The sequence below is a fragment of the Aythya fuligula genome, chromosome Z (assembly GCF_009819795.1).
Source record: "Aythya fuligula isolate bAytFul2 chromosome Z, bAytFul2.pri, whole genome shotgun sequence".
Classification (NCBI taxonomy): domain Eukaryota; kingdom Metazoa; phylum Chordata; class Aves; order Anseriformes; family Anatidae; genus Aythya; species Aythya fuligula.
In genome coordinates, this window is record NC_045593.1 from 30,391,069 (window position 1) to 30,415,974 (window position 24,906).

The 24,906-nt window shown below is 40.3% G+C and overlaps 1 protein-coding gene across 2 annotated transcripts in view; it reads left to right on the forward strand.

The window, feature by feature from the left end:
- Positions 1-1,657: 1,657 nt before the first annotated feature.
- JAK2 (Janus kinase 2) overlaps positions 1,658-24,906 on the forward strand; it is an 88,500-nt gene continuing 65,251 nt past the window's right edge. For both annotated transcript variants that reach the window (XM_032205842.1, XM_032205844.1), the window contains exon 1: positions 1,658-1,707. The gene's annotated coding sequence lies outside the window, so the exon portion shown is untranslated. The remainder of the gene's footprint in view (positions 1,708-24,906) is intronic.

The following is a 24,906-nucleotide window of genomic DNA, read 5'->3' on the forward strand; positions in this document are numbered from 1 at the left end:
CTCTCGGTTGTCTCCTGGGAAAAGACTTCATGGTTCTTTCTTGTAGATCAAGTCCGCTGATACCATCATTTTTCCTTATCTCACCATCTCTTGAGGTCAGCAGTCAAGCTTCTTCTCTTTCTGCTTGCTCCAACAGCCAGCCTGGCTCACCCCTTTCAGTGCTCTGAATGCCGCAGGTTCACTTGGCACGGGCAGGACAACACGGCGCGCACAACAGCCATCACACAACTCACAGAAGAGCGTCCGTTATCAAAGTTAAGGGTTGTGCAATGAACCCAGACCTGGGACAGAAATAGCAGATACAAACATCGCCCGAAAAAAAAAAAAAAAAAAAAAAAAAGAGGTGCACTGTTCCCGGCTAACACACACACACAGACACAGACACACACACGGCTGCCAAGGGAGCTGCTGTTTACTCCGCCTGGCCGAGGCGCGGTCAGGCGGGCTCTGCGGCTCGCCACCTCGCCTTCTTTCCCTTTTCACCTCACAGCGGCTCCCTTTGGGGACGGAGCGCGGAAACCTGACAGCACCGGGCGCCTGCCGCTCCCCGCAGGGGAGGCACAGGAGGAGAGGAGAGGAGAGGAGCGGAGCGGAGCGCGGGGGACCCCATCCCCTCAGCGCCCCCCCCGCCCCCCAGGCGGAGGCTGACTGACAACGGCCGCGCAACGGCCGCGGGGCGAGTAACGGCCGGCGGCGGCCCCGCCCCGTCGCCTAGCAGCTGCGTGATGACGCAGGCGGCAGGAGCCCCGCGGCCCGGCCCCTGCCCGCTGCTGGGAGGGGGGTGAGGGAAGGGAAGGGAAGGGAAGGGAAGGGAAGGGAAGGGAAGCGGCGGGGGGGGGGAGGGAGGAGAGGAGAGGAGGGGAGGGGTTGGGAGAGGAGAGGAGAGGAGAGGCGGGGCGGCCGCGCGGAGGCAGCGGGCAGAGCGCGGCTGGGCTCGGCTGGGCTCGGCTCGGCACCGCGCCGCGCCGCCGCCTCCCCCGGCGCCGTGCATGGAGAGCGAGCAGCGGGCGCTGAGGGGCCAAGCCGCCTGCGTGCGCCGCGCCGCCCCGCCCCGCCGAGCCCCCGCCGGGTGAGTGCGGGCGGCGGCGGGTGCCCGCTGGCCGCGGCGGAGGGGGCGGGTGGCGGGCGGGTGGCCGGGGCGGCGGCGGGTAGGCGGCGGGTAGGCGGCGGGTAGGCCGTACCTGCGGCGGGGGCACGGCCTCGCCTGCGGGGCGGCGGCGGAGGGACGCAGAGAGGGAGGCAGCGGGCAGCCGGCCCCGGCCCCGTCCCGGTCCCGGACCCCGTCCGGCAGCCGCACCTTGTGGCAGCGCTGCCCCGGGGTGTGCGCGGCGCTGCGCGGAAATGCTGGCGTGTCGGTGAACTTGGTTAACTTCCATCGGGTGAGCGGGGAGCGTTAAGTGACGAACTGCAGGTTAAAACTTCCCCTTCCTTTTTCTTCCCTTTTTTTTTTTTTTTTTTTTTAATTTAGTTTTTATATATATATATTTTTTAAGGGGGGTGGGGGATGATGTCTGGTGTCAACCTAATGGGCTCCGTCTTCGAATTTCCTTTCCGCACCTCTCCTGTGAGAGGGGAGAAAATAACACCTTGCTTTGGGCTCCCGTAAAATCCCTGCGTTCGGAGGGATGCGGGCTGTGCTTCCTGGTTGTTTGACAGAGGAAAACATAACTGGGAAGGCCACTTAAAGTCTCAAGTGCGATTGTGCAGGTAAGACTAGCTGGTTACTCGCCCGCGTTTCTGACATCTTAGCCCCGTACAGCTCCCCAGTTTAACATCTAGCTCTCCTTTGTTTCTGACGTTAGTCAACGTTAATGCAGTTCAGGTGAGAGAAGCATTTCTGAATTGTGTGGTTTATAGAAAATCAATATTGACAAGAGATTGTAGAGAGGTTATGCTCACTGTGGAACGGTAGCTTGGACTGATTATGTGGATTCATTTTATTTCCTTGTCCTGTTTGCTCTTACCCATAATTGATACGGGGTTAACACGGTAGTGATGTTCTTCTTCAAAGGTGCCTGGTTTTGTTCCCTGACTAGAGTCGGTGACATGGTAGTTTGAAGACTCAGTGATGGCCACCTTCTTCCTACTGTCTTCTGCTTTGAAGACAGTGTGTCCCCAGTGACTTCAGAGGTGTAAATAAATAATTTGATACTCAGTAACTGTAATATTATGGTATGAAGTGGTAGTGGCTGTAAGCGTGCTTTCCAGAGAAGCTTTAAATCTGAACCGTTTACAGGAGCTCTTTCGTTTTCATAAATGTCGATGACAACAACACAGGGAAGTAGTGTTTGCTTCTGGAGGGGAAATTTTAATGAGCAACAAGTTTACAGAAGGTGGAAGATGGCTCAACACCCTTGTTGACTGGAATCAGATTGACTAGAACTGCAGAATGGAAAATGAAAGGAGACTGCTGCTTCTCACGTGTAACTGTTAGGAGTGGCGATTGGCCTAATAAAATAACCACTTCCAAACTGTGTGGAGCTGGTGTTGTGCATGACCAGGAGTATGCCTAAAAGTGAATGTCGCTGCCATCTTGTACTAGCAGTGGCATCCTCTTTCTGAAATTGTAGGAGCAGCAGTTACTGAACAGGGCTGTAACTTTTGACATTGGTCTCTTTATCTCAGTTCTGGGGCATTTTTCCTGTATGACTTAAAGTAAACAAAAAGCTTGGAGAAAATGTTTGCAGTAACAGGAAATGTTCGAGTATCTTGGCTGAAAGAACCTCAAGAGGGGAAATAAACACGATTCACATATATGCTAACATTAAACAAATGCGTGAGTTACATCGTGTAACATGTACCTAAAAGGGAACTACTATCAGAGGTTATGAAACTTACATTAAAAAGCAGGGTAAAATAATTACTCAACTAAAACGTATTTGTAGCAATGAGATTTTGAAAAAAGAACAACTGATACTGAATAAGGCAATCAAAACCTAATGGCTTTTTAAAATAAAAATAACTGCAGCTTTGAGTGGGAGGTTGAACTAGATGAGACCTCGTGAGGTACCTTTCAACCTGAATTATTCTGTGCTAGTGGTACTGTGCTATTACAAGTTAGCATTTCTGTTATAAGCATCCTTCTGTCGCCCCATTCTTTTCACCAAGGCTTGCATGCAAACATTAGCACTGTTATTAGGCAATACACAGTTATACTTTTTCCATTTAACTTAATGGAGCTGCTATTTCAAAGCATCTGACCCTGGCTATGCACTGATTTCAGTGGGTTCTGTATGAATTCATGTGTCCACCCACAGGGTTCTCAGCATGAGCCCAGTGAGATGACTAATATGAGTAAGACTAGCAAGATCTGAGTCAACATTTGAGCTCAGGCTTGTATTTGTATTTCACTAACTTGTTTCAGATGTGACTTCTATATCAGAAGATAAATAATCAGCTTTCTTGAATTTCTGGATATGAGATTTTGCAAACTATTCCATATGGTAGAGCTTTTTGGAGACTTGAAAAGCAAAGCGAAAACATACGTGCGCTACAAAGTTTCCTCATAGTAGTTCCCCTGGAAGAACTGTAGTCAGTTATTTGGTACATGCACAGACGTGCTTTTTGGCTGTATTGCTAAGTTGATCTACACAGTTCATGATGTCTGTCAACTTGGGTGACCATCGGAATATAGTGACAGCTACAGGACTCGAATGTAAGGTATCTTGGTGCTGTCATTTGTAACTTGTCCGATGCTGGAAGAAAAAAGCTGATTCCTCACTCCATAACCAACTCTCTCGTTATACAGTACCGAACACAGAGAGATCTGATTGAAATTGAAAAAAATAGAATCCCCTTGTGTTACCGTGGATATTGAGTACAGCTGATTTGATCTTTAGAAGTAATTTCTAACTTCTGTCTTGTTGACCTGTACTGGAAAGCAATTTTCTTTGGTGGAAAGTGTAGGTAGTTTTTGAGTACACAAGTAGAATGACCTGCCAGGAAGGTATTTGTCTCTATATTTTTGGTTATGCAGTCATTCTATCAAACATTCAAATGTAACTATTTAAATTGGACTTGTAGGGAAAAAAAAATCCTGAAGGGTGCAGCCTAACTATAGGTATTTTCTTTTAAACCAGTAAAGATGTTGCCCTTTTACGAAATGAGTTGTCTCTGCATCTTTGTCTTTATGACAGTGACTTCCACAGTATTATTACACAGTTTCTTTTGTTCTTAATAGATCACTTTTTAATCACAGTTCAACATGCTCTTGTGTTAGGAAGACAGGCATTAGTATTCAGTGTTTTGATTTTTTCCATACCTCTGTCCCTTCTTCTGCACTTCCTTCTGTATTTTTCCTAGAATCATTAGCATTTGTCCATAGATTAAATAAATCTGTGTTGCTTTTCTATGAATTGAGTCTGTTTTTCTGTTTTCTGTAATGTCACAAAAGACAAGATGCCAGATGAAACTAGAATGTTTTTGATTCCATTCTTCGTTCATTGGAACACTTTGTTTCTTGCCTTGCATGTGCCTGTATTTAGCAGAAAGTGTTGAACTGCACATCCTGCTGCATGGTTATTTTAACTGCTTACTTAAAATGCAATGCCATGTGGGAATAACTGCACAATATTCTTTTAGGAGTTTAATGGTTTGTATTTGTTTACATAAAATGTTAATCTGTCTTCTGTTCTTCATTTGGCTAGCTCTCAATTTTGTTAAGAGAAGACCAGGATCAAGATATTCTAAGTTGACCAGTTATTACCGCTGCTGTTCAGTACTTATGTGAAAGGTGAAAAGTATAATCAGTGCTAGGCTCGGGAAATAAAACTGGAGGTTTTTACAGCCTTAAGAAACTAGAAATTGGTTACTTAGGCTGGAACTCTGAAAGCGTTTATATGTTTGCGTGCCTGTGTATAGGATGGCACGTCTTGCTTTGTGTGCATACCCGCGTAGAACTTGTTCTGGTATGTATTGTGGTTCGTAAGCTATGTGTTCTTCTTGATGTGAAATTTGTATTGACAATCTGGTTGAGCTAGCTTAGCTGAATTTTTATCAGTTTGCTCATGTGCTCAAAGGGTTGCAATAGATTTCAGGGTTTACGAATGTATTTTACAAGTGTTTTAACGATTATATATGTTCAAAGTGATGCAATTAAAGTTACTTGCATATATAAAATACAAATCAGAAAATGGTTCTTTGACTTTATTGGTCCTAAAGATTTATTTTTATAGTATATAGTAAGAATAATTAGGAAATCAGTTTAAATCAATTAGTGGGACTTTATTTCTGCAGTCAGCCTGTCTTTGAAAAACAGTATGAAAAAAAGACATTTCTTGTTTTTTAATATTTTATAAGAATCATGTTAACATTTCTTAGTTCTAACATTGACATTCTGCATGTATGAAATAAATTGGTCTTTAATGAAACCTAATATGCTTTAAATGAATATCTTCAGTCTTTGTTCTCCATTAATCTTTGTCAACGGCTAAGAGCTTCTTAGTTAAGAGCAAAATGTTCGTAATTCTTTAGCGTGTTGTGCTGCTCCTTGTGTTTCCAGAACTGTAAGGTATTTTTAAAACAAGAAAAAATCTTTTTACTTTTAAATATCTAATCTTGATACATAAAAATATACAGTAAATTTTTTACCTTTAGTTTTCAAGCAGTCCTTGGAGGCCTCAGTTGTTCAAGTGTATTTAGATTGGGAGCCCTGTTGACTTCAATATGAAATTACGGGATTGCTTTCATGGACTCAGTTATAGAAACAGGGTCGCAGGTGGTGTCTGAGTTTCTCCGAGTATATCGGTAAAACTTGACTACAAGCCTAACACAAGAACATTTAAAGACTAAGGCTATTGGGGGGGGGGGGGGGGGGGGGAAACAAAACAAAAAAAAAACTATTCCTGATGAAAGAGGGTTTTTTGTCTGTTTTTTTAAAGATGCTTTGGAAAGCTCTAATGATAGTCAAATAACATAGGAAGCTTTGTTGTGTTATAAAGACAAAAGGCTCTTAACAATACAGCCTTCAAGTGAGGGCTTATGTTGGAGAATGATGTTCAGAAAACATAAAATTAAGTCTGCTATGTGTGGTATAGTTGGTGTACTGTTTATGACATTAGAGAGTATATGCCAGCAAAGATCCTTTCTTTTGCAGCATTTCTCAGTTGTGAAGAATTCAGACATGCTGTGATGTTTAGGTCTGGTTCTACAAAATGTAGCAGTACTGTTTGTTTCTTATGTTACGTTTGTTCATAAACTGAATAGAATATAGTTGCAAGGGACAGTAATACCCAGCTCTCTGCATGTTTCTCTGCTTGCTGAAATGTAGAGGGGAAATAAAGCCACTTACATGTTTGTTATATCCCATCTGTATGAAGGAGTACTCCCATGTGCTGGGAAACCTGGAGTTGAAGCCAAATAGCAACTGGTCTCTATGAGCTGACATTCCCACATGGAGAAGCAGAATCAAAAACAGTATTATTCCAATCGTACAAAGGTAAAGAAGGCAAAACATTGCTCCCCTCTGTAAATGGGATAGTAAAAGGAGCTGAATGAAGTGAAAGCTTTTAAAAACCCTCTTCTTGTAGCTGAAAGAATCAAAATTGGACACAAAGCCAAACTACTTCAATTTTATTGGCTGTTGAGTGAAGGCTGCCAAGAAGATACACGCACTTGAAAGCTTGACTGTTTTTCAACATTATCATCAAACTACTAAAGAAAGATACTTTCTCTCGCAATGAAATGTACCTCACATGGAGAGTACTTCTTTTACAGACTGACTTTGGAAATTATAGCTGGCATCTCTGGCCTTATTTCTGACACTATTTTGACATACTTTGTAGTACTGTCGGCACAGCTTCTGTCTTCGGATTATTTCTGAACCATTAGAAATTCTACTATAGAACATATTACAGTCATGTCATAATATAGTCACAGAAATGTGTGCAGCTTTTGTTGTCATGTACAGTCAGATTTAATCCAGCTTTACAGGACTGTACTTTGCAGAGTCTAAGATCGCTGGTGTGAAATTTAGATACCTACTCTTGTGACTTGAGATCAGTGTTAATTATGCAGTTTTTAAGCAACTGATTTAATTTATTAGATTGACGAATCTTCTGCTATGCAAGTTTTTCTGATTTCTGCACTAAGTAAACAGTGACACTTTTTTTTTTTTTTTCTTTTTTTTTTTCCCTAATATGATACCTTGAAGTTTTGCCCTTTGGAGCGATAGGAAGCAGACTACCTGCTTAGCCAAGGGATAGGAGAGTTTTTAATGCTGAGAAAAATGGATGGGAATCTGAGCAGACAAAGTGAATTTTGGCCTTTCTGTCAGAAATTATACACCAAGAAATCCCAGAGATCTAACAGAAAGCTAGAGGTTGGAGTTTCTTGATGTTTTAAGTGTATGCCACACAAGACGTTTCTTTCCTCAGCCTCTCATAAACTCTGGAATTTGCTGCTCCATCAGCTTTGTAAACACAACAGCTCTGTGTAGGGCTGTGCTGTAAACTGTATCACAACTGTGACCTACGTTTAAAACTTTTTTTTTCCTCTTTGAAACAAGTGGCAAGAGGAACGGGGAATGGACAGGGTAACTTCTGAAGCTGGTTTACAGTGCCAGAGAAAACGTTGTGCAACCACATCCTGGATAACCCCAAAGATGAACTGAGCTACAAAAGAAAGTTTGGGTTCCCAGTGGAATCTGAGGACATGGGATTGCACAAGACACAGATGCTCAGCTGTGGGCAATAAAGCATGTGTCAGTCCAACAGCTGGCTTCCAAAAGGTTGAGACTTTGGAACTATTCTAACAACTGTGTAAATAGGTGCATAGTTATCTTTTAATTGCTCTACAGCTGTGCCTTCATAAACCTTTGCAACTATGTTGTCTATCAGGGATTTTATGATTAAATATTTCTGGTTGCTTTTATCTTAACTTGGCTTCAATTAAAGGTGATTTCAAGGTAGCTAGCTACAATTAGGATGTTCTGTTTGAAAAAGTACTTTGATCCCTAAAACTGGAGACTGGCACACTAAAAGTGTTCCGGATGTTGAAAGAATAGTGAAGTTGCACCGAATTCTGATGAACGTTTTGAGAGCATGCTTGCCGAAATTGCATAGAACCGTGTTTTACTGAAGTTTGGGATGATGAGAAAGTGAAACTGTTGCTAGAACTCATGGGCCGGAGCAAGGTGGGTGTAAAAAACGAGGTAGGATCTTCACTTTTCATTGTTACACATTTGCAGACCTAAAAGCAGTGTGATGAAGTAGACTCAGACCACAGCATAGAACAGATAAACCAGGAGGATTGCTTGGTTGAGGTTGATGCGATTACATCGGTATAAGTGAGAGCCATATCAATTAGAAACTATTTCTGCAATGTAGTTGCATGTGTGATTGTAACACATGTGGATTAAGGTAAAACAAGCTCATATTTCAGCAGCTGGAAGCTGGAGGGATTGTGCAGGACACTGCCAATTTCATGTTTTTTTCGCTACCCAAGCTGGTTCTGGCACATTAATGGTGTTTACAAGGGTATCTGTAGGCTGCAGCAGACTTAAACCATACCGTAATTTTCTCGGGTTTTGGTACTTTTCCAAGTCTGTCTTTCTAGAGCTCACCATTTGCTTAGACTGATAGCTTATCAATATTTTTGTCTGTGGACTCAAAAGACTGAGTCCTAACCTAACATTATAACATAAGGGATTTTATTTGTTTACTCATTTTGTAAAAACTCAGTTGTTTATACGTCAGTTTTATAGTGGTTCTGTGAGTTTTGACACTTTTTTGGAGCACTTGTGAGATTTTTTTTTTGATAAGTTGTTAATGCAGAATGCTTTGTCTTAAGATACTATGTTGTGATCCGAAGACTGAGCCTGCTGGTGAAATGGCATTTCTTACTGTCAGATTATTTAATTTTTTTTTTTGTCATTACCTGATGTTACAGCAAGTTTGTGACATGTCATGATATGCTAGGATGTGGCAACTGCAGAAGTGTTATCAGCTACTTGTTTTCAAATATTTATTCCACGTTGTTTGAAAGGATATCTGCAAATAGCCGCATTTCAGTGTCGTCTGTCTAGTTTCTTACTGGAAAGCAGCCGTGTGGGCTGCTCTGTGCGACTTCTGTGAAATATCTTTGAGCAGCTCTATATTTAGGTTACTTGAAACTCTTTCAGGAAATATGGAAAAGCTTTACTTTTAAATTGGTGCTTTGTGTTAATATGTCAAATTACTTTTCTCCTTCCTCCCTGTATGAAATCTGTCTTGGCTATGAAACCCAGTATTGTTTTGACATGCCACAAAGGTGAAGTGTTGTGAAGCTGAAGTGTTTCAGACTGAGAACGCCTAAGGGGAAGGGACCTTCAGTGCCCTTTGTCATACAAACAGATTTAATCTATTTAACAGTAGGTTAAATACGTGCAGAGCCAGGAAAAGTGGCCGACTCATTTCACCTGAAGTAGATGAACAGAAAGAAAACAAGAACGTGTCATTCCTGCTGTTGGGGGGACAAACAGTTAATACGGATGAACAGGATTTCCTTAAATTACTGTTTGTAGAAACTGCCTCTGAATGGCTTTCCTTAAAGCGATTCTGCTGACACCTAACTTTAATCAAATAATGTAACTTTTGGTTAAACAAAGGTACTGTATTCATAGAATCATGGAATAATGGACTGTGGAGTGGACCTCACAAGATTTCTGTTCCAAGCTCCTGTCCAGAGCAGCATCGGTAATGGGGAGCTGCATCCAGTCAGGTCGTGAAAACCTCAAGGCCAGGGACAGCACATCCTCTCTGCGTCTCAGCTACACTGGTGGGCTGCCCACAGGATGACACACTTTCTCCTTGGGTCCTGTCTGAGTCTCCTGTGTTTCAACTTATGCTTCTTGCCTCTTGTCCAGTGAAGAGCCAGGCTCTATCTTCCCACTAACCTCCTTGTAGGTACTGGGGGCTGCTGGTAGGTCCTCTGAAGTTGTCTTTTCTCTGGGTTGAACAAGTCCAGCTCCCCATGTCTGTCTGTCCTCATGTGACCATGTGAGCTCACTCTATCCAGGTCCCCAGTGTTTTTTCTATACTGGGGAGATGGGTTGAGACAGAGACCAAGCACATGAGCTTTAAATTCAGATAAGATATGAATATTGTTCAAGTTTTAGAGAAAGCCAAGACGGTAGGAAGTCAAGGACTCTTTGCCTTTGACAACCAAAGGCAAACACTTTACTTGCCCCATTTATGTGTAAACAAACAAACAAAAAAAGAGCAAGCAACAACAACAACAAAATAAGATGATGAAATGTATTCATTTTAAGCCCTTAAAGGACATTGTCACCAGAAACAATCTGTTCAGTTCAAATAAGTGTAGTGTTTCCTCTCTGTAATGAACTGCTCAGTTTGAAGTGTAAAATGTGTTCTGATAACTGTATTTGGTTATGTGTCATTTCTTTAAGTGTCGTATTTCAAGTCAACTTAAAAATGTCTTTTTATGTGTTTTTGTTATATTTCAATTTTCCAAATGTAGATTGCCAGACATGTTTAAAAACATTGTCTTGAAAGTCATAGACAACATACTTGTGAGCATAATGTAATTAAACACCCAAGTCTAGATTGAACAGAGTACATTGCATTTTTGCGTGAGAAGCAATGGCACGCAGCGTGTCTTCTTTAACTAAAAAAAAAAAAAAAAAAAAAAAAAGATAAATCAAGTTTAATGCTAAGAAGTATTATTTGACTGGGTCAGTGATTAAATGTGGTTAACTGCAGAACAACAGCTTAAAAATCACAAATGCAAACCAAAAATGATTTATAACAAATGTTCCCTCCAATTTTAATCATAACTTAGGCAATTTTAAATTAATTTCAATAAATCAATCTGTCTTGCCCTGAGACTGTTGAATACTTAATTGTACAGAGTTTATACAGTTGTGTGTATATTTATAGTTGATTTATTTGTTTTTTAAATTCTCTTTGGTTCTCTAAGATTCATGGACTGTTAGGCCAACTGGAACTTTTGGAGTCTTACAATCTTGTGGTTTTGTCAAGTCATCAGACTTCAACCACTTTAGACAAATATGCCCTCTTTTCTGGGATGTTATCTAGAGTTAGTTACAGGGGTATTACAGTGGGAGATAGTTCCTTCACCACTCTGAATTCTTGGTTATGAATTCACAAATCAAGTTAGTTTTAATATTTCTATTTCTTAACAGTAGCCCTGTCACCTATTTTGTACTAGTAAATGAGAAATGAGTTAATTGTGGAATGTCATCTTCTCCCCTCAAGGAACCTAAATGGATGATAAACCAATATTCCCTTTTATGTATCATTTAATGACTTTATTATCTTTGTTTAGTAAGAGGTTGTACCATTGATATTATATATTCCTGAAGTTTTTGTTTCTCAGGGACTTAACTGTTGTACTTGAGAAACATGTTATGTATGTGAAACACCTACCTTCTGTTTCCATATCTTTATTTTGTATTGCTTTTAAAATACCATGTTGCCGCACTTACTTTTTTGTTAAATTAAGATGAGATAAAGTACTAAGTTATTTTTTTAACTATTTAACATTAGTAAAAAGGAGGAAACAATATAAGAAATCCTAAATTTAATTGTTAAGCCAAATGCCTTTTTAAATTCTTTTCATTTGATAAATAAATCCATTTGGAAGCAGTAAGCATGCATGTATTACCTCTGTGGTGTTGTTAGATGAAACCATGTTTCCTTATTTCCAGTTAAAGCAAATACAGATTCTCATCTAACTGTTAACTTATTGTAAACCATTACAACGACTTAGAACAACAAACCTGTAGTTTGGTACAGTGTCTTTTTAATCCTGTCATCATTTCCAGTTACTAAGTTTGCCTCTAGAGAAAGAAACAAGGCAAACAAAACATGGACAACCTTCTGCTGTCAGGAGAATAAGACAGCAGGTCATCCTTCCTGATAACACATTAAAGAGAAGAAAGAAATATTAAAGGAACAAGAAAACAAAAAAATTCAGGGCAAAACCAAGATAGAGCAACAGAGTTAAATGGACTTGTATACTCATTTAGTAAGCTTGCATAGCAGATTTTTTTTTTTAAAAGCACTTAAAAATTATAGAGGCATTCTGATATGAACGGTATTGCACCGTACACAGTAACTGTATTGATCTGACAAATTTAAAAAAATTTTCAGTCAAAGACACTGTGGGGAGGACATAACATCTCTTTTCTTATTCTAAGTGGCTATGTGTCCTGTGCTATGTAAAAAGGAATTGTCCTTCTTTCCCACAACAGTAAAGATATTGCTGCTGTCTTTCCTTGCAGTAGTAAAGCAGCAGGTGAGTTTACAGGCAGAAGCAGGAACTCAGTAGGATTCTGGAAGCAAAATGGTTTAAAGCAAGGAGGGAGCAAGTATGTAAACAGCTTCATCCTTTTATCCCTCCAGGTACCTCCCTGCCTTTTGCCTTTTTACTGCATCTCTACTCTTTCACAACTTTTTTTTTTTCCTGTTGTATTCATTGGCTTCTTTCCTACTGTGGGTTGCTTTGTCGTGTTCTTGTTCCTCCTTCTCCTCCTGTTAATAAAAGAGCCATTAGCTGCCAAGTTGTTCCTGGAGTCAAGTAGTTTTTAAGACACCTTTCTGATTTCAATAGCAGTCTGACCTACTTGGAACCAAACTTCAGGGCCAAGTGTTTAGACTTTCAGTTTACCATGGTGATACAGCCTTTTGTCCTTTTGGATCCATCATCTTCAGATTTACAGCATCTACCATTTGGGACAGAATACTTCTCCTAGGTCCAACTCACCAGTCAACTGTGAGCCCATTTGAATGAGAAAATAGAAAAAAAATTAACCCAGAAGAACAGTTGCATAAAAGAAATGCTAAGATCAGATGCTACATGCCATATACTGTTTAGCCCAGCTTATAACTATATTGAAACTGTCTAGGTAGTTGAAAAGTTGATTTGCAATTGGAGAACTCTTGATGGTTTTGGAGGGAGCTAACTTTGATTTGTTAGTAGAAGAAAGAAACTGTGAAAAATAGTTTGTGAGGAGACTTGATACTGTAGTCTCAGGAGGGAAGGGTGTGGTATTGTAATTAGAATTAGAATTTAAAGTGAAGATGAGAAGAATAAATTTTTCTGGAAGGAAGCAAGACTGGCAGGTGGCTTGGCAGTAGACTGGAAGAGAATTTATGTTTAGTTTGAAATGGAGGGGATGATGGAAGGAAAAGCCAAAACGTATTATGTATAAGAAAAACATGAGAAATGGGTACAAGGAAGTGTGGGTGGATGAGTGGTTTTTTATTGGAAATGCAGACAGGGCAAGTCCTTGTATGGGTTGTTTTAATCTTGAGTTTTTGTGTACAAGTTTAATTATTCTAGAGGTTATTATAGCTGTTGGAAAAATATTGTGTAATTTCAAATTTCAGCAGGGCTGATAATGGAGAACATAGGAGTTGCATTCTGATAAGAATTTGGAAATTTTCTTTTGTAACTTCAGTAGAGACAGTTGATCTGGAAAAACATACTGGTAGTGTTTGGGGGCTGCTGTTCATTATGAGTGTCATGTGTGCTTTTGATTCATGATGGTTGAGGGCAAGACACTGGCCATTTTTGAGCATTAAAAAATCATAGTTTAAATTAAAATTATCTCTAAAAAGAGCTAGAATTAAATCTTTCAGCAAATGCAGTTTCTGGCATGCATGTATGCATCCCTTTCTTATTTTCCACCAGTGGCTTTTTATTTTCGTAACTATGAAATGAGCAGAAACATTTCAGATTACAGTCCTTTCCTTATTTAGACCATGGGATGGAATAAAGTAGTAGTTCAACAAACCTTTTTGTTTTCTCACATCTCTGTTCTACTGTCATAGATTTTGTACAGCTTGAGTTTTTGCAATCATAATTTGTTATCTCTCCTTTCCTGTTTGTTCCTACATATTTCCTTTGCTTTTATCTTCGTAGTGGGTGAGGTCCTTTTGGAGGCATAAATATCACATCACAGCATGAATGGTGGGTTATGAATTGCTACAGAACAGTAAAACTTTTAAAGTTACTTAAGCAGTCCTATACTCAGAAATACATAATTACACAAGCAATGTTTACAGCAAAATACTATGCAGTTTGGAATTTATGAGAGAGGATCTCTAGTGTAGTGCCATTGCATGCATGAATATAAATATTTTTATGTTATATTTAAAACTTATATTTATGTTTATATTTAAAACATATCTCTGGTTTATGGAACATGGGTGTAATCTGAATCAGATTAGATGTTAGAGAATTTGACATGCCTTCAAAATCTGGACAAAGCGTTGAAAATGTTATTACTAATGTTACTGCTTTTGCTAGTTTCAAAACATCTGAAAAGTATTCTTGGTGTTTAGCGAATAGATCATTAAGATACTAGTTGGACTAGTTCACACAAAGCCTGGCTTTAGCAAATCTCATTATATGATTACAGCCATATTTAAAGTGTTAAATGGTGTCTACAGGCATTGAAAGAAATGGCAGGTCAGCTGTGGATTACACAGTCTGTGTGGGAGTGTCAGTTTGCTCATTTGCCTATCTTTTCATTTTTGCCTTTGTAATGTGGAAATCGTGGCTCAGTAAAGAACTCCAGTCATCTTATTTGCTGTCAAGATTACTACAATAATTAGCCTGTTTCCTTGGAACAAATGTATGATATCTAGACTCAATAACAGTAATGCATCATTTGAGATCTGCAATCTGTTCTTTTCACATGGAAAGTAGCAGATTTAAAAAAAAAAAAAGACTTTTTTTGTGTTTCCATAACTCACTTATATTGGTGTAATGAATAAAAGTAACACTAATCTAAACTAGATCATGGTTTGATCTGAAATGATTTGCAGTACAGCAGCAAGAAAAATCTGGCAACACTATCTTTAATGGTAACATAACACTAATTTACTAGAACCCTTTCATATTAATACTTCTAGGGTTTTATGGGGAAACAATGTAGAAATTTATGTAGAAACCAGTCTGACTGGATACTGTCTGGAGATAATCTTCTGAAGTTCTGTGGTCACACATAAGTAGTCTGATCAATAATTCACACTTCTAATTGATTATTTCTAATTACTGACTTGACAACCATTATACAAGAAGACATTGAAGTTTATCAACTCCAAAAGCAACTTCTTGTTCTTGAGTGATAACAAAATGAAATACTAGGGAAAACTGGCTTTTTCTTTGTCTTCTACAGAAGGAAGGAAAAAAAAAACTTTAAAAGATGAGAATGGATTCCTCTGAGGAATCCTGATGTTAAAAAGGGAGTGCAAAGGAGAGGAGAAATGGAGACTACCCAAAATAAACAGAAAGGCCATTTAAAGTGGAGAATGTTACAGAATAGAGCAGGGATGGAACAAGACAAGGAGTAATGGCCACGAGATAGAGCACAGGAAGTTCTGCACCAACATGCGAAAGAACTTCTTCACGGTGAGGGTGATGGAGCACTGGGACAGGGAGGTTGTGGAGTCTCCTTCTCTGGAGGTGTTCAAGGCCCATCTGGACGCCTACCTGGGCAGCCTGCTCTAAGGAACCTGCTTTGGCAGGGGGGTTGGACCTGATGATCTTTCGAGGTTCCTTGTAACCCCTACAGTTCTGTGATTCTGTGAAAGGGGAAAGGACAGAAGAGGGGGTGTATGTTCTTTTCTATGTCTGCTCTCTTTTTGTTCTGCTTTTTGGGGTGGGAAGTGAATCATGTTGTAGAGAAGAGAAGGGAAGAATATAAAACCAGAGGAAAAGGTTGAAAGGGATCTAGCTGCCAATGTAATTATAGTACTGCTGGACTGGAGTCTCGACTTGAGAATTATTGTGAGGCTTTGCAAGCCAGGTATAGGCAATATATCTGCAGGCAATGTATTCCTTTGGTGGTAAAGAGAGAAATAGTCACTTAACACAAAACTGGGAGGAGTGGCTGATATACCAGAGGGGCCTGGACAGGCTGGAGGACCCAAGCACCAGTACAGGCTGGGGGCTGACCTGCTGGAGAGCAGCTCTGCAGAGAGAGACCTGGGAGTCCTGGTGGACAGCAGGCTGACCATGAGCCAGCACTGTGCCTTGTGGCCAAGAAGGCCAATGGGATCTCGGGGTGCATTAGGAAGAGTATTACCAGCAGGTCAAGGGAGGTGATCCTCCTCCTCTACTCAGCCCTGGCAAGGCCACACCTGGAGTCCTGTGTCCAGTTTTCAGCTCTGCAGTACATGAGAGACTTGGAGCTACTGGAGAGAGTCCTGCAGAGGGCTACAAAGATGACCGGGGACTGGATCACGGGACTGGAAAGGCAGAGACAGCTGGGCCTGTTTAGCCAAGAGAAGAGAACATTTGGGGAAATCTTGTCAACGTGTATAAATGTCTGAAGGGAGGATGTCAAGAGGATGGGGCCAGATACTTCTTAGTGGTCCCCTGTGATAGGACAAGAGGCAGTGGGCACAAAATGAAACATGGGATGCTCTTTCTGAACATGAGGAAAAAAAATATTTACTGTGAGGGTGACAGAGCACAGTAACAGGTTGTCCAGAGAGGTTCTGAAGTCTCCTTCTCTGGAGATATTTGAGACCTGCCTGGATGCCATCCTGTGCAATGTGGGTGCAGGTGACCCTGCTTGGCAGTAAGGTTGGACTGGATGATTTCCAGAGTTCCCTTGTAACCTCAACCATTCTGTGATTCATGTCAAAGTCATGTTACTGCACTAGAAAACTCAGAAAATTAATTACTTGCAAGTAAAGGGGTTCCTCAGCAGTTGAGTGTGGAAAGGACTGATTTGAAAGCAATTGCAGCCCAAGGAGGATGGTTGGACTTTGTATGGGACAACCTTGAATTTCTCAAAGGAAAAAGATGCGATGACACTTCAGCTGTTTCAGCCATAGATGAAAATGTACTTATTTCATTAAGCACGTTGTCTGTTCACCTGGATCAGGGCACTGACACCTGAAGCCTTTGATTGTCTAGCTCTAACTCTCATATTAAAGATGTGACAAAAGTGTCCTATGCAACATACCAGTTATTCAAAGCACACAAAAGCAGAGTATAACAGAGAAAAACAGCACACGTGTTTATTGTTTTTGTTTGCTTATGGTGTAGAATTGCTAATCAGGTGGTAGAGGCAGCTGAGTAAGGGGGAAGAGCTTTGGCAAGGCTGGGAAGGAAAGGTATGTGGAAATGTAGTGTCACTGTTACCGGTGCTTCCTACATACAAACCTGATAAAACAGGAGGAATATGATTCTGAAGAAGACACTGAGTAGAGAAAGGGAGTTAGAACACGTTAAAAGTTTTGAGTACTTACGCTTCCTGTGCTGTAAGGGGCTTGGCAAATATACAAGGCCATGCTACTGCAGCTGTTCCTGAAGGGCTCCACAAGATAGGGTTTTCAGTACTGCAAGGATCTTCTGCTGACTGAGTCAATGGACCAGTGGAGTTAATGGGGGATGGGTTGCACAGGCAGAGGGGAATAGTAGTTTTGTATTCATCTGTTTGTTTTCTGGAAGAGCTGCCGCAGTAATAAGCGGCAGGCATTAAGTTGACAAAAGTCTTTCACCCAATTATACAATATTGGTACAGTTGTTGAAGGAATTCAAGGAAATACTGTTCTGGAGATAGATATAGGTGGCTTTCTTCAAAGTACTGATTATTTTGATTATCTACAGAATAAAATAAGATGCATACAATATGTTGAGAGCAAAACAATTATAAATGTGTATGTGGTTATAGCTCTTGAAGCAGATAGATTTTAGGTGCCGTTAAAGAGGATCTGCAGCCTGACTGTATCTTTTGTGTATATTAAAATCATATGTATTCAAAAGTTTCAATATTATCATTAGAAGCCTAACTTCTGATGTTTACCTAGTTTAAAATACCCAACTCCTGAGACTCAAATTGAAAAATGCATTAAGTAGACTTCCTTTTTGCATAGCAATTAATCATGTTAGACTGCCTAATCTGACTGAGCTACAGCTTGTTTCATTTGACTTTTTTTTTTTTTTGTATCAGGATTCAAATATTATTTTGCTATTTTGGCTTTCAGTCAAAGCCTTATGAAATCAACAAAATTAATTTGAATGCTTCTCCATTTTCATTTTGAGCTATGTGGACATGATGAAAAAAATGTTTGAGTAATATTTGTGACTCAACTGGCAGCTGAATAAATCTAAGCAGGTTTTATGTAGCAAGAGATTTTTTTTTACATAAGGTTGATTTCTGAGTTATTGCTAAGGAAATTAAAAAGTTATACCAGATGCAAGAAAAGATAGCTTTTTTGAGGCATGGGAACATTCAGTAGGCTGTGGTCTTGTTACTTTGAAGAACATTTCTTTGTTCTTCAAGTTCCTGCTGTTTGTTATTAATGCCTTTAGGTTCTTGGTGTAGTCTAACAGCTTCCTTATCCCAAATCTTTTTTACAATGCAAATGAAATGCTGAGAAGAGATCAGGGAAAATGCACCGTTCCACTTGACTTGAATCCTCCAATGATAACAGAGGGCTAGGGGTAAGAAGGTAGGAAGCTCTGCCCCTATGTGCCAAAAGATAAGCCAGCAGAGAAGAAGATTGGCCTCTGGAACTCAGGAAGAAGAGGATAGTTTATGACCTTTGGAAGAAGGGGCACTTAACTGAGGAGGACTACAAAGATGTTGTGAAGTTATGCAGTGAAAAAATTGGAAGGTCCAAAGCCCAGCTAGAATATTATAAGACTATAAAAATGTTTAAGTAAGGAGGACAAAGGAGACCATTATATATAGGACTCGCACATGTATTGGATGTGGGGGGAAACATAGTGACAAGAGATGGGGAAAAGTCTGAGGTACTTAATGCCTTCTTTGCCTCAGTCTTTATTAGTAAGATCAGTTGTTCTGTGGGTACCCATCCTACCGAGCTGGAGGCAGAGACAGGAACCAGAATGAAGTCCTTAAAATCCAAAGGGAAGTGGTTAGCGCCTACTACGCCAACTGAACATCTTCAAATCCATGAAGCTGGGTGGGATCCACCCAAGGGTGCTGAAGGAACTGGCAGAAGTGCTCACCAAGCCACTTCCAATAGTTTGCCAACATTCCTGGCTAAAAGGGGAAGTCCCAGTTGGCTGGAGGTTGGTGAACATCATTCTGTTCTACAAGAAGGGCAGGAGGGAGGACCTGGGAATTACACGCCTGTCCGTCTGACCTGGGTGCCAGGGCAGGTTATGGAGCAGATCGTCTTGATTGTCATCACATGCCACATACAGGACAACAAGGTGGTCAGACCCAGTCAGCCTTGGTATATGAAAGACGAGTCCTGCCTGACAAGCCTAATCTCCTTCTATGACAAGATCAGATGCTTAGTGGACAAAGGCTGTAAATGTTGCTTACTTGGACTTTAGCTAAGTATTCAATACTGTTTTCCACAGCCACCTCTGGCTGAGTGGCTGCTCGTGGCTTTGACAGATGTACTGTTTGCTGGGGAAAAAAAACAAAACCTGAGTGGATGGTTGGGCCCAAAGGATTGAATGGAGCTAAATCCAGTTGGTCACATGTGGTATTTCCCAGGGCTCAGTTGTGGGGCCAGTTTTGCTTAACATTTTTGTTAATGATATTGAGGGGATGGAGTGCACCCTCAGCAAGTTTACAGACAACACCAAGTTAGGTGTTACTGTCAATCTGCTTGAGGGTAGGAAGACTGCAGAGGAACTTGGATAAGATGGAGTGATGAGCCACATCTGATTTTACAGCATGCAACATGTCAAGTGCTCCATGTGGGTCGTAACAACCATGTGCGATGGTACAGGCTGGGGGAAGAGTGGAAGGTAGCCCAGTGGAAGAAGACCCGGGAATGCTGGTCAGCAGCCAGCTGAACAGCAGCAGTGTGCCCAGGTGGCCAAGAAGTCCAGTGGCATCCTGGCCTACATCAGAAATGGTGTGGCCAGCAGGACTAGGGAGGTGATTGTCCCCTTGTATGGTCTTACCAGTGCTGTGTTCCTCAAGTACTCTGTTTAGATTTGGGCCCCTTCCTACAGGAAGGATATTGAGTTGCTGAAGCATGTGCAGTGAAGAGCAAAAAGTCTGGTGAAGCAACTAGACAAAAAAACTTAGGAGGAGAGGCTGAGGGAACTGGGGTTGTTTAGTCTGGAGAGAAGGAGTCTGAGGGCAGACTTCATTGGTGTGTAAAGCTACCTGAAAGGAGATTGCAGTGAGGAGGATGTTAGCCTCTTTTCTCAGGTGATAAGTGATAGGACATGAGGCAATGGCCTCAAGTTGTGCCGGCAGTAGTTTAGGCTAGATATCAGGAAGACTTTCTTCACTGAAAGCCTGGTAAGGCATTGGAACAGGCTGCTCAGGGAAGTAATGGAGTCCCTGGAAGTGTTTGAGATGCATGTGGATGTGGAGCTTTGGACATAGTTTAGTGGTGGACTTGGTAAATGTTAGCTGGACTTAATGATCTCAAGGATCTCTTACAACCTAGATGATCCTATGATTCAAGTATTCTTTTTTGATTCTAAGTGGACTGCAGAAAACAAAAGTGTTATAGGCCTTGCTTGTATTTGTTGACAGACAAAATATGCAGAGATAGGCAAATACATTCTTGCCGTTGTGAAGTGATGAAAGCACTTTAATCCCCACATACTTCACAAATAGGAAAATCGCTTTCTCACTAAATAATTTCAGAGAGGAATCATTTTCATTTTATTGTCAGATGGAGAGTACTGGCTGTAACCATCCTAAGACCTATTCCGTCTATCAAAAATGCAGGAAGAGAGGTTTTGAATCCTTCTTATGTAAGAAACCTTATCTAGAATCCCCAAAACTACCATGCATATTCAGGAGTCAGTCCGTCCTTGCTTTACCTTTTTTCCCCCCTTCTACAGATTAACTTTGCTGGTCATTAAGTTTGTGTGTGTAAAATAATAACTTTCTCATGTGGTTTATCAAAGCGTATTGCAAAGTTCTATGAATCTTCCTTCAAGTTTGAGGAGTGGGATTATCTCATTGTAAAGTTTGGTCTGCACTGCAAGAGAAAACATTATTCAATTGTGTTAGTCCAAAGAAAGTTTAAAACTGATCCAGCCACTTTGTGTTTGCTTTCCTTGCATAACACAATTCCTACTTGAGAGTAGAATTTTGTGTTCCTGTTCTTTCTCGTGCAGGCCTTGTAATTGTTTCACAACTTCTGCAAGTCAGAAGCTGTTCTGGTAAGTTCAGCGTTTGTGAGAAATGCCTACAAACTCAGTGGTTCCAGAATTCTTATACATAACTTTTATTTTTTTGAGTAGACCTTGAATTTTTTTCAATTGTTAGTCATTTTAATATTTATGACTTATTGCCTACTTACCCTTCAAACTAGAATACTGTTAAATGTCACTCCTGGTGGGACTAGAGAGCTGTAATCTTGTTTCTGATTTCAGCCACGTGGTGTGTAAAGATGAAATTATCTCCTCCCTTGATGCCTCTTTATGCCTATTTTGCTTTATATATACATACACACACACACACACACACACACACACATTTTTATGCTTTCTGCTGAATTATACTGGAAAATTTTATGTCTTTTCAGTTATCATAACTAATCCTTTTCAGGACACTGGACTGTTTTTTATGTGTAACCTGCATTATTCTTGCACATCTAACTTGGCATTTGTATCATTAAAATATATTTATTTTGAAATGAACTTTTTTTTTTTTAATTTAATTTCATAGAATCATTAAGGTTGGATTTGAAATGAATTTTTCTTTTTAATTTGAAAAGACAGTCGTTTTGTCTGATTATGCTATTTCAGTTCAGACCTTCTTAGTACTAGGCAGGCATTGACATACTGGAATGAGTCCAGCAAAGGGCCACCAAAGATGTTCAGAGTGGAGCCCATGAGGCCAAGAGAACTGTGTGTGTTCAGTTTGGAGAAGTCTGAGTAAACATCTCTTTGCAGTCTTCAGCTTCCTAATGGGAGACTGTATAAAAAAGATGGACTGTATTTGGAAATATATGATGACTGGGTGAGAGACACAAGATATTTTTGTGAGGTATTATTTTTTTTTTTTTCAAAAAAATTTTTTGAGGTTGGTCAAATGTTGAAACAAATTGTTCAAAGTGGTTGTGAAATATCCGTCTTTGAAGATATTAAAAACTTCACTAGACAGGTTTTTGAGCCTGGCACAGTTTTACCCTACTTTAAGCAGGGGTATTGGACCAAATGACCACCAGAGGCCCCTTTCAAACTATGATTTCTTGTTATTAATTTACATGGTATTGGCATTTGGCATCTTCATGCATAATAGTTGCAACTTTTGTTTTTGCTCCTGTATGGAAACACTGTATTTTCTTACACAAAATGTTTGCTTGAATAACCAATTGATGCTTTGAGGCTTTAGTTAGAATGCGTAGCAGTCTCTAAAACGTTTGTTGAAGTGGAATATAGTGGAAACTAAAGAAATCCTTGCAAAAGCCTGCTGAACCTGTATAGATAGATATGTGTTTAACTGAAGTGTTATGTGTAGTTCTTTTATAACAGGGAAATGGATTAAAAAGTTGAATCTGCTTTGCAGATTAGAAATATCCCAGTAAGAGTATGTTAGCTCTTATTTTTCCATGCCATTGTTTTTTGTGAGCAGAAAAATGGGTACATTTTTGAAACTGAGTAGTGCTCAAACTTGTATTAGTGGCCTCAGAAAGGCCATCATCATCTGCCTTAGAAGTTAGAATTGAAACAAAGTTATAACTATATGAAACTAAATAAAATAAGATCACGATTAGTAGAAAACTGTAATACTGTTAAGGTGCTCAGTTTGAGTGGAAGCAGAAGTTTGAGATGCTGAAGTGAGGTGAGAGTGAGAGGGCTAATGTGGGATGGTTGTATGTATTGAAAAGGGGACAAGTAAAGGGGTAAGCAGAGAAATTCAATAACTTTCACAAAATATCCTGAGTTGAAGGGACCCACAAGGATCATTGAGTCCAACTCCTGGCTCTGCACAGCACCAGCAAAAATCAGACCAAATATATAATAATAACATAATAGTAGAAATTTTCATCATGTCAGTCACTTTTCTCTCAAAACTGACATAAGAAAATGAAATGTGGGAATGTGGGCTTTTTTTTTTAAACTTACCAGAACCCTGCTATAGGCTTTTGGCAGTGACATAGGAATGATACTGATGATACTGGTGGAAAATTTAATGTACAAGGTTGTTTAAGTGTGAAGTAAAATATAGGGGGAAAATAATGATCTTAATGCTCAGATAAAACACCTTTACTGTAGAAAAGCTGACTCTTCTAAAGTCAGGAAAGAAAGAAGGGAGTAGGATGTATATAGGCAATTCCTGCAAATGATTAAATACCCTTCTGTCTTAATCACAGCTTAATCCTGAACCTACAGGAATGTGAGGAAGTCTTGAATGTGGTGTTAACAAGAATTTAAGTAGTTATAAATAACTTCGTAAACAATCATTTGTTCTACCTCTTTTCTGGTGTTGTTTATAACGATCATAAAGATGATTTTGTATTCTTCTGGGTTTAAGAAGCTGGTGAATGTCAAATCCCTGTGAAACTATGTTGGTAAAGGACTGTTGCAGGCTTGTCCTGTTCACGTGCATGTTTGTGGGGATTCATTCTTGGCCACTGTTGGAAGAAGAGTTAGTTGTGCCTTTGGTCTGTTCATAATTACCTTTCCTGAAACAAGCAGGCAAGTGAATGGTTTGGAAAAATTGTACTGAGAGAGGGTTAATCCTGAAAACCATGTTCTCCTATTGTTTGTGTGCAGAAAAAATACAAGTTACAGAATTGCTTGGTGATCAGTTGCAAAGCAAAACTAGTTTGAAATCACACAATGTGGAAAACATTGAAGCTGTGAGGAAAGACTTCTCTACTTCTGGTCTTACAGGTGATTCTGAAACACGCAGCCTTCATGTCTGCCAGTAAGCAAAAAGTGTGTGAAGACCAGAATGCTATGGAAAGCCAAAGATGACTCACTGCATTGCATGTAAACAGGGGAAACAGTCAAAACTGTTTCAAAAATGCTATAAATGTATTTTCATAAAGATGCAAAAGAGCTTTGATTGTTGTAGCTACACTTTCTCAAGATATTTCAATACTGTAGTTAGTTTTCTAGATGTCAGAATGGTTATATAGCAGTCCACAAGGAAAACAAAGAATTAATGCTTCAAATAGCTAAAACTAGTGGAAGTGATAGGCTAAAGAACTGTTCCATAAGCAGTAAGTGTGAAGAATTGAGCATTTCTTTCATTGTTAGCTATTGTTTTCACGGAGTGTAGGTCTTCTAGAAATATTTGCTCATACTCCTTCGTTTTAAGATTAAAAGCAACACCTAGCACTGTAGAGATCAAGAGGTATTAAAGAAGAGAGAAGGGGCTTACATGGGAGGAAGCAAACATTTACGAGTTTAGCTTTTTAAACAAGGAATATGCATGTCCTGAGACTTCATTGAAAATGGATGAAAAGCAGGCTGTTAGGCAATATCTGTAGTGCAGAACACGGGAAACAAAACAGCCTTTTATGTGTCTTTTCAACAACTATGGCCCACATTTGTTATCTTTGTTGTAAGTTCACATATTTGAAAATGGCTTGCAACAACACTAGTTAATTTCTCTTGTGCTCTCTGTTCTAGTATAGAACAGCTTCAGTCTCAACGAAGGAATTGCTTGCCATCACAATAACAGTCTATTAGAGTTTTTTTCAAAAGCTTGCTGTGCTGGCTCTGACTGAGGTGGAGTTAAGTTTCCCCACAGCAGCCCATACAGTGCTGTGCTCTGGACTTGTAGCCAGAGCAGCCCTGATCTCACACCAGTGTTTTGGCTCTTGCCGAGCAGTGCTGGCACAGCGCTGAGCCTGGATCTCCAGCCCCCTCAAGGGCCACTATGCTGGGGGTGGGCAAGAGATGGGGAGAGGACGCAGCCAGGACAGCTGGCCAAAGGGGTATTGCATACCATATGATGTCGTGCTCAGCAATAAAAGTTGGAGTGGAAAAAGGAAAAGGAGGGACTCATGAAAC